At 52.1% G+C, this 5,759-nt stretch overlaps 1 long non-coding RNA gene across 1 annotated transcript; it reads right to left on the reverse strand.

Moving 5' to 3' along the window:
• Positions 1-2,266: 2,266 nt before the first annotated feature.
• On the reverse strand, positions 2,267-5,709 carry LOC102030044. The gene is made up of 3 exons (XR_262961.1): positions 5,615-5,709; positions 3,505-5,367; positions 2,267-2,761 (listed from the first exon to the last, which is right to left on the reverse strand). It is a non-coding gene; the product is annotated as an uncharacterized LOC102030044 (long non-coding RNA).
• Positions 5,710-5,759: the final 50 nt, after the last annotated feature.

The following is a 5,759-nucleotide window of genomic DNA, read 5'->3' on the forward strand; positions in this document are numbered from 1 at the left end:
TAGCAGAAAATCTGTGAGCTTCTAAATTATAAATTAACATTTAAAAATAGTAAGGCTGCTCTGTTTGATGTCTCCAGGTCAAGGCTGAGGCAAAGAGAAAAGCCTTTCGTTGGCCAGGTTGTCTGCTTCCTGCTAATTTATTTTTGTTTTATTTGTATATTTCTTAATGGATGAAGTGGTGGTTCCTCTCTAGGCCCTTCAGGCAGACAGACAGCTCCTTCCCAGCCCAGGTCTCCCTAGGCTTTCTTTTTCTCATGTCTGGGGATCTAGCGGGCAGAGGACCACTGGGGGGAAAGGGTCTCCCTGGGGTCCCTGAATTTCTTGGATCTCACTCCTTCCTCCAGTCCTCGGCTTGGGTCGATCTCCCACCCTGACTAGAGCCCCCCCACAGCCCAGCACATTATCCCCCAGCCTGGCTAGGCTGCCTCCATCCCAGGTGCCCGGGTGCCTGCTGACCAGCAGTGGCCACAGTGGTGCTCAGGGGGAGGGGGAGTTTTTGCATTGACTGCATTCTGTGGACCTCGACAAGTACATATTGGTCAGCCCTTCTGCGCTGGGCAGCAGACAGAAGCTTTGCCCTGGACGAGTTCCCAGTCCTGTGGACATGGGTGTGTGTGGAGGCTGACTTTGGCATTTAACCCCAGCCCAAGGCTCTTTGCTCCCTTCCCAGAATCCTAGGGATCTTGGATCTTGATTCTCAGAAGCAGGCCTGGCCACCCAGACAGATTTCGGGAAAAGTCCTTCACACCACTCAGCATAGATACCTGTAACTCCCTGGTTTAAAAAAAAAAAAAAAACCAACAAAAAAAAAAACAAAACACAACTAACCAAACAAATAAAATTAGCAAACTGGGATGTGTGCATCTTTTTCCCCCTGGGGCGGCTGGTGGCAGGGAAAGAACTGTGGAACCTAGGCCCAGGGGTGCCTGGACAGGGAGTGCAGGAGAGCTGTCAATGTGAGCGGGAGAAGTCTAGGGGTTCAGGCCCATGTTCCTGCTTACCGAAGTCAACTTCTCCCAGCCCACGGCAGGACTTTTAGGGGACTAGAGCCACCCGCTGTACCCAGAGGACAGAGAACCCTGATTTGAGGAACAACAAAGAAGCAGTCCTTGAGCAACAGAATTAGAAGGCTAAGGCCCAAGCCTGGAAGGGGCGGGTGGTAAGGAAGCCTCTCCCAGCCCCCCTCAGAACAGGCCGCATACTCTCAGATTCACCCCTCAGTCCACAGGGGCCCCGTCCCAACCATCCACACACCTGAGCCACAGAAGACTTAGGAGAAAGCTGCTTTGACTTGGCTTCATTGCCTCTTTCCTGGCCTTGCGATCCTAAAGCAGCGGTGGTGAAAAGGCACTTCCCTCCCTGCCAGGCTCCTTCCCACACCTCTTCACCTCGGAAGCCCTTTCTCGGAAACCCAAAAACTAAGGTTCAGAATTTAAGAGAAAAGTGTGGAGCTGGGGCCCAGTGGTGCCAGGAATGGGTGGGGAGGAACACACTGTCCTACCTTTAGTGCACTAAAAGCCACAGCGAAGCCGAAGAGCACCTCCAAGTGCGGCGGTAAGAGTGTCACTCCCTCCCCTCTGTAAGCCCCCAGTTCACACCTGTCTGCGCCAGCCCCTCTTGAAAACCTGCTGATGCCTTTCTGGCATGCTGGGTGTTTCTCCCTTTCCTCCTTGGTCCTCTGTCTACTCCAGGGGAGCCCCAGCACCCTCCATTGTCTCCCCTCTGGGATGCTTCCTATCCGCTGTTTACTCTTTTGTAACTCCATCTCTTCCAGAGTAAGAAACTCTGCCAGCTAGTTTCTTAGATGGCCAGATACAGTTTTTCAGTGGGCCCTCCGCAGTTATCTCCGTGAACAAGTCTCCCCCGGCCCCTACACATAAATATGTCTGTTCAGATACACTGGCCTAAATCCCAGCGCACACACATCACGAGATAATTACGCCTTATATACATACGGATATCTCTATAGAGTTATATTCCAAAGTGTCTATAACTCTAGAGAGATAACAGCATGTACATATAGGACTATAATTACTTACGTCTATTTTTATAACTATGTGGTTATAAATAGATGTGCCTATAGATAGTGATAATAATATAGAAATATCTCCATAGGCATATATGACTCCAAGTGAATGCTCTAACTACTCTATATCACAATCAATAAGTATATATCTCCTGATACATAATTCTAATGATATACATTTATCTATAAGCTGCTCAGAGGTATAAATCTGTCAGAATATCAAATGTCCATAAAGCTGGATGGCTGTAAGGGAGTCATATATTTTCCCATATATAAATCTGCTTCTATAACCATTGTATATGCACAAATACAATGGAAATAATTATATTTTCCTCAAACATAAATCTGTAAATACAACCACAGCACATTTAGGTATGGTTAGAGATAGAGCAATATTTTGTAGGCATCAGTCTGTCAATAGAGCCACCAGTGCCTCGAAACAGGAAGAGTTATAGGAGTTATAAATAAACCCTCCAGATGTGGATGGATCAGTAGAACTAGATGTAAACACGGCTCCGAGGGAGAGAGAGCTGTTCTTTCTTCATCTTTGTACCATAGTCCTGAGGGAGCCAGGTCACATAGCAGGGGCTGAGGTGCCTGGGTACAGGTATTTTCCCCCCAGGAAGGGTTGGAGGTCGCTGGACTTTGGGAAGCCAAGCAGGAGTGGATGGGGGGCAGCCCAGAAGCCCCTTCCGTCAGTGTCCTGGTGGGTGAGAACGGGGCAAGTGGAGAGGCCTACGGGAGAAAAATGAAAAAGCAGAAGCTGGCTTGAGTCACTTTGCCCAGTCTTGGACCCCAAACCCTCTCATCGGGGAAGCTGACCCGGCCTCCGGGGCAAGCGAATGAGTGAGCCAGTGAGCCAAAGAAGCAGACGGCCCACGCCTTCTCCAGTGCCCGGTGCCCACCACCTGGGGCAGCTCCTCGCCGGCCCGCCGCTCGCTGACCCTTAAGGCCTGGGCCTTCTCCCTGCGCTCAGTGCTTCGCCCTGTTCTATTTCACTGCTATTTCATCCTCTGGTTATCGCAGTACACTGTCTTCCACGCGGTGCTGTTCTCCTCTCCAATGCGAGGAGCCCAGTGGTCCCCTCTGAATCTTTGTTGGGGGGCGGGCAGGGGATTAAAAGAAGTGACTCAGTGGATCCCGGACCTCTGCGTCTCTTTTCAGACCGAATGGGTCACCGCTGTTGAAAAAGAATCCAAACCTTTGACAAGGATTGTGAATTAAATCTTTTAGAAGTTCTCGTGCTCTTGGGGATGGACATTTTCTTTTCTTTTTCTCTTTTAAAAAGTGGGTTGTGTGTTATTATATTTTCTCCCTCTTTTTCTGTTTGTTTGTTGGTACAATTGTTGTTAAAGGAGGGATTTCGTTAGACCCGAAACGGTGGGGCGGCTTCCTTTCCCGCTAACGACGCATCTCTACAGCTTTACCTCCCACCTCCCCCAAATGAGTTAACTGATGAAATTATCAGAAAACTGTACCTGGAGAGAACGAGGTGGACACCGCAGGAATCCGGGCCGCGATCTTCGCCTCCTCTGCGGAAATCCGCTGGGCTCCAAACTCCAGGAGGAAAATTCAGGGCGCCTCAACCTCCCCCTTCTCTTTAAAAAGACCTCAGGAAGGGAACTTTCACTGGGCTTGCGGGAGCCCCAGTCTCACTCCCTGGCTCTCCTCACTCCTGGGCGGACAGCCATAAATATTTTCCTGCTTCCTCCCCGGCCCGAAGCTCGTCCTCTCAGGCACTTCTGCGCCCCGCGGCCGGGAGCGAGACCGTGGTCCTGCCCCTCGGCCTGACCCTGCACGTTTGGCCTCCTCTTTAAAACAGGGGTTTCCAGAAAGCCTACAAAGCTACAAAGCTACAAACCACCCCATATGTGGAATCTCTTTCCTGCTCGCACGAAGCAAACAGCAGAGAAAAAGCAGCAGGAAAGTGGCCTCCCGGCTTTCCTCCCCTCCTCTGGCCCAAGGACCCTGCCTGGGGAGGGGATTCCCAACCCCAGCCCCTCGAAGACATTTAAAGAAGCTAACTTCCTTCCTTTCTTGTCTTCCTTTTAGATTCTGCCACGGTGACTCCTTTACCCGCTCCTCAAAATGCCTCCTCTGGCATTTTATTGTTATCCTACTAGGGAGGGACTGTTAACTACTGTTTTTATTATTGTTCTGTTATTTATTGTTATTATGATTGCTGTTAGAGATTTGTTCACCAGGTTGGGGGACAGAAGCCTGGCTCAGAGGGAGGCCTCCTTGTCACTTGTGCGTGGGGCACGCAGACATTCCCACCTAACACGGTGCACGCACACAAACGCGTCCACAAACGCCTGCTATGTTTAGGCCCCTACACAGTGACTCAAGGGAGGCAGAGGTCCTCCTACCCCAGCACACAAACCACAGGCTGCCCACGCGTGCCAGCATTCAGGCAGCACACCACCCCCGGACCAATGCCAAAACCCCACACGCACCAAGCTCCTAAGGCAAGGAAAATACATAAGAATCCCTTCTCTCCCACAATCTGGAGTGGCGATTCAGGCCTCTGTCTCTTTCCCCCAGTCTCTCTCGCTTTCTCTTTTTTTCTCCTTGTTTACAGCTTCAGAGAGCTCAAGGCCCATAAATCTTGAGGGGCCTACAGAGCGCAGAGCACATTTGTATGCATCGTTAGGACTCGCTAATACCTAAGCCCATTAACGGGCGTGTATGCGCGTGGTTTCCGGTGTGTATTAACTTATAGTTAAATTCTGGAGGAAAGGGCATTGTGAATTAACATATAGCAAATCCATCACAGGCTTTTGTCATATAAGATTAGTCAGCCGTGAGTTTGGGGGACCAAGTGGCCCGGGTAGAGGTGTACCCACCCTCCAAACTTTGTGGTGTAAACCTGGGGCCCAGGGAGAGGGGCGAGAGGCCCGCTCTCCTTTGCCGCCCGGGTCGTCCTGCTGCTCACCTGCAGGACGTGCAGGGCTGCACACCTGCAGGACGGTGGAGAGGCCGAGCCCGGGTTCCGAGGTGTCACCGGCGCAGGGAGGCGGGCGCGGGGATGCCCGTCCGGCTGCGAGCTGGGATAGAGCTGGGGCCGCTCGGCCCGTGGCCGCTGGGCGGTCTGGCTTCCGCTTTCCGAGGGAAAGGCCAGGAGAGGCAAGCCGAGTCGCCGAACTTTAAGCAGAAAAGAAGACAGTGGGAGGAGGAAAACGCGACGGAGGAGGAGGAGAGGCGAGGGGAGGAAGGCAGCCCAGCCTGGCTCTGCGGAGCCTGGGGATCTCCACGGGGGCGGCAAGCTGGGCTGCTGTGAGGTTTTCCTTTTCCAATCCGCGCTCCTCCGCCTCGGTCGAGGAGGCCACTCCAAACCCTCTCTAAAAGAAAGCGGAAAGAAAGAAAGGAAATCTAATTAAATGGTGTGATTTCAGCCAAGTGGTCCTAGTCGCAATGACTCAGTCTATCGGAACCCCAAGGATCTGGATAATAGAGCCTGCACAGACAGAAATGAGGGATGCCCGTTCTGGAGGGAGGATGGAGAAAGTCCATCTCTTGGGGTCCTGTAGAAAATACCGAAAACAAAACAAGCTAAATTATCGTGTCGGTGTGGATCTATTTGCCTACTTAAATCACAGCAGACTTGGATCGGGGGCGGGACGGAGAGGGCTAGCAGGCGCCTTTGCTTAGCAGATCTTTCGAGGGCCTCTGCAGCGCGCTGGCTGCTGAGCGTCGGGCCGGGCCGAGCTGGGCCGGGCCGGGCCGGGCCGGG

The sequence above is a fragment of the Chinchilla lanigera genome, unplaced genomic scaffold, assembly GCF_000276665.1.
Source record: "Chinchilla lanigera isolate Chin_1 unplaced genomic scaffold, ChiLan1.0 scaffold00057, whole genome shotgun sequence".
Lineage (NCBI taxonomy): Eukaryota > Metazoa > Chordata > Mammalia > Rodentia > Chinchillidae > Chinchilla > Chinchilla lanigera.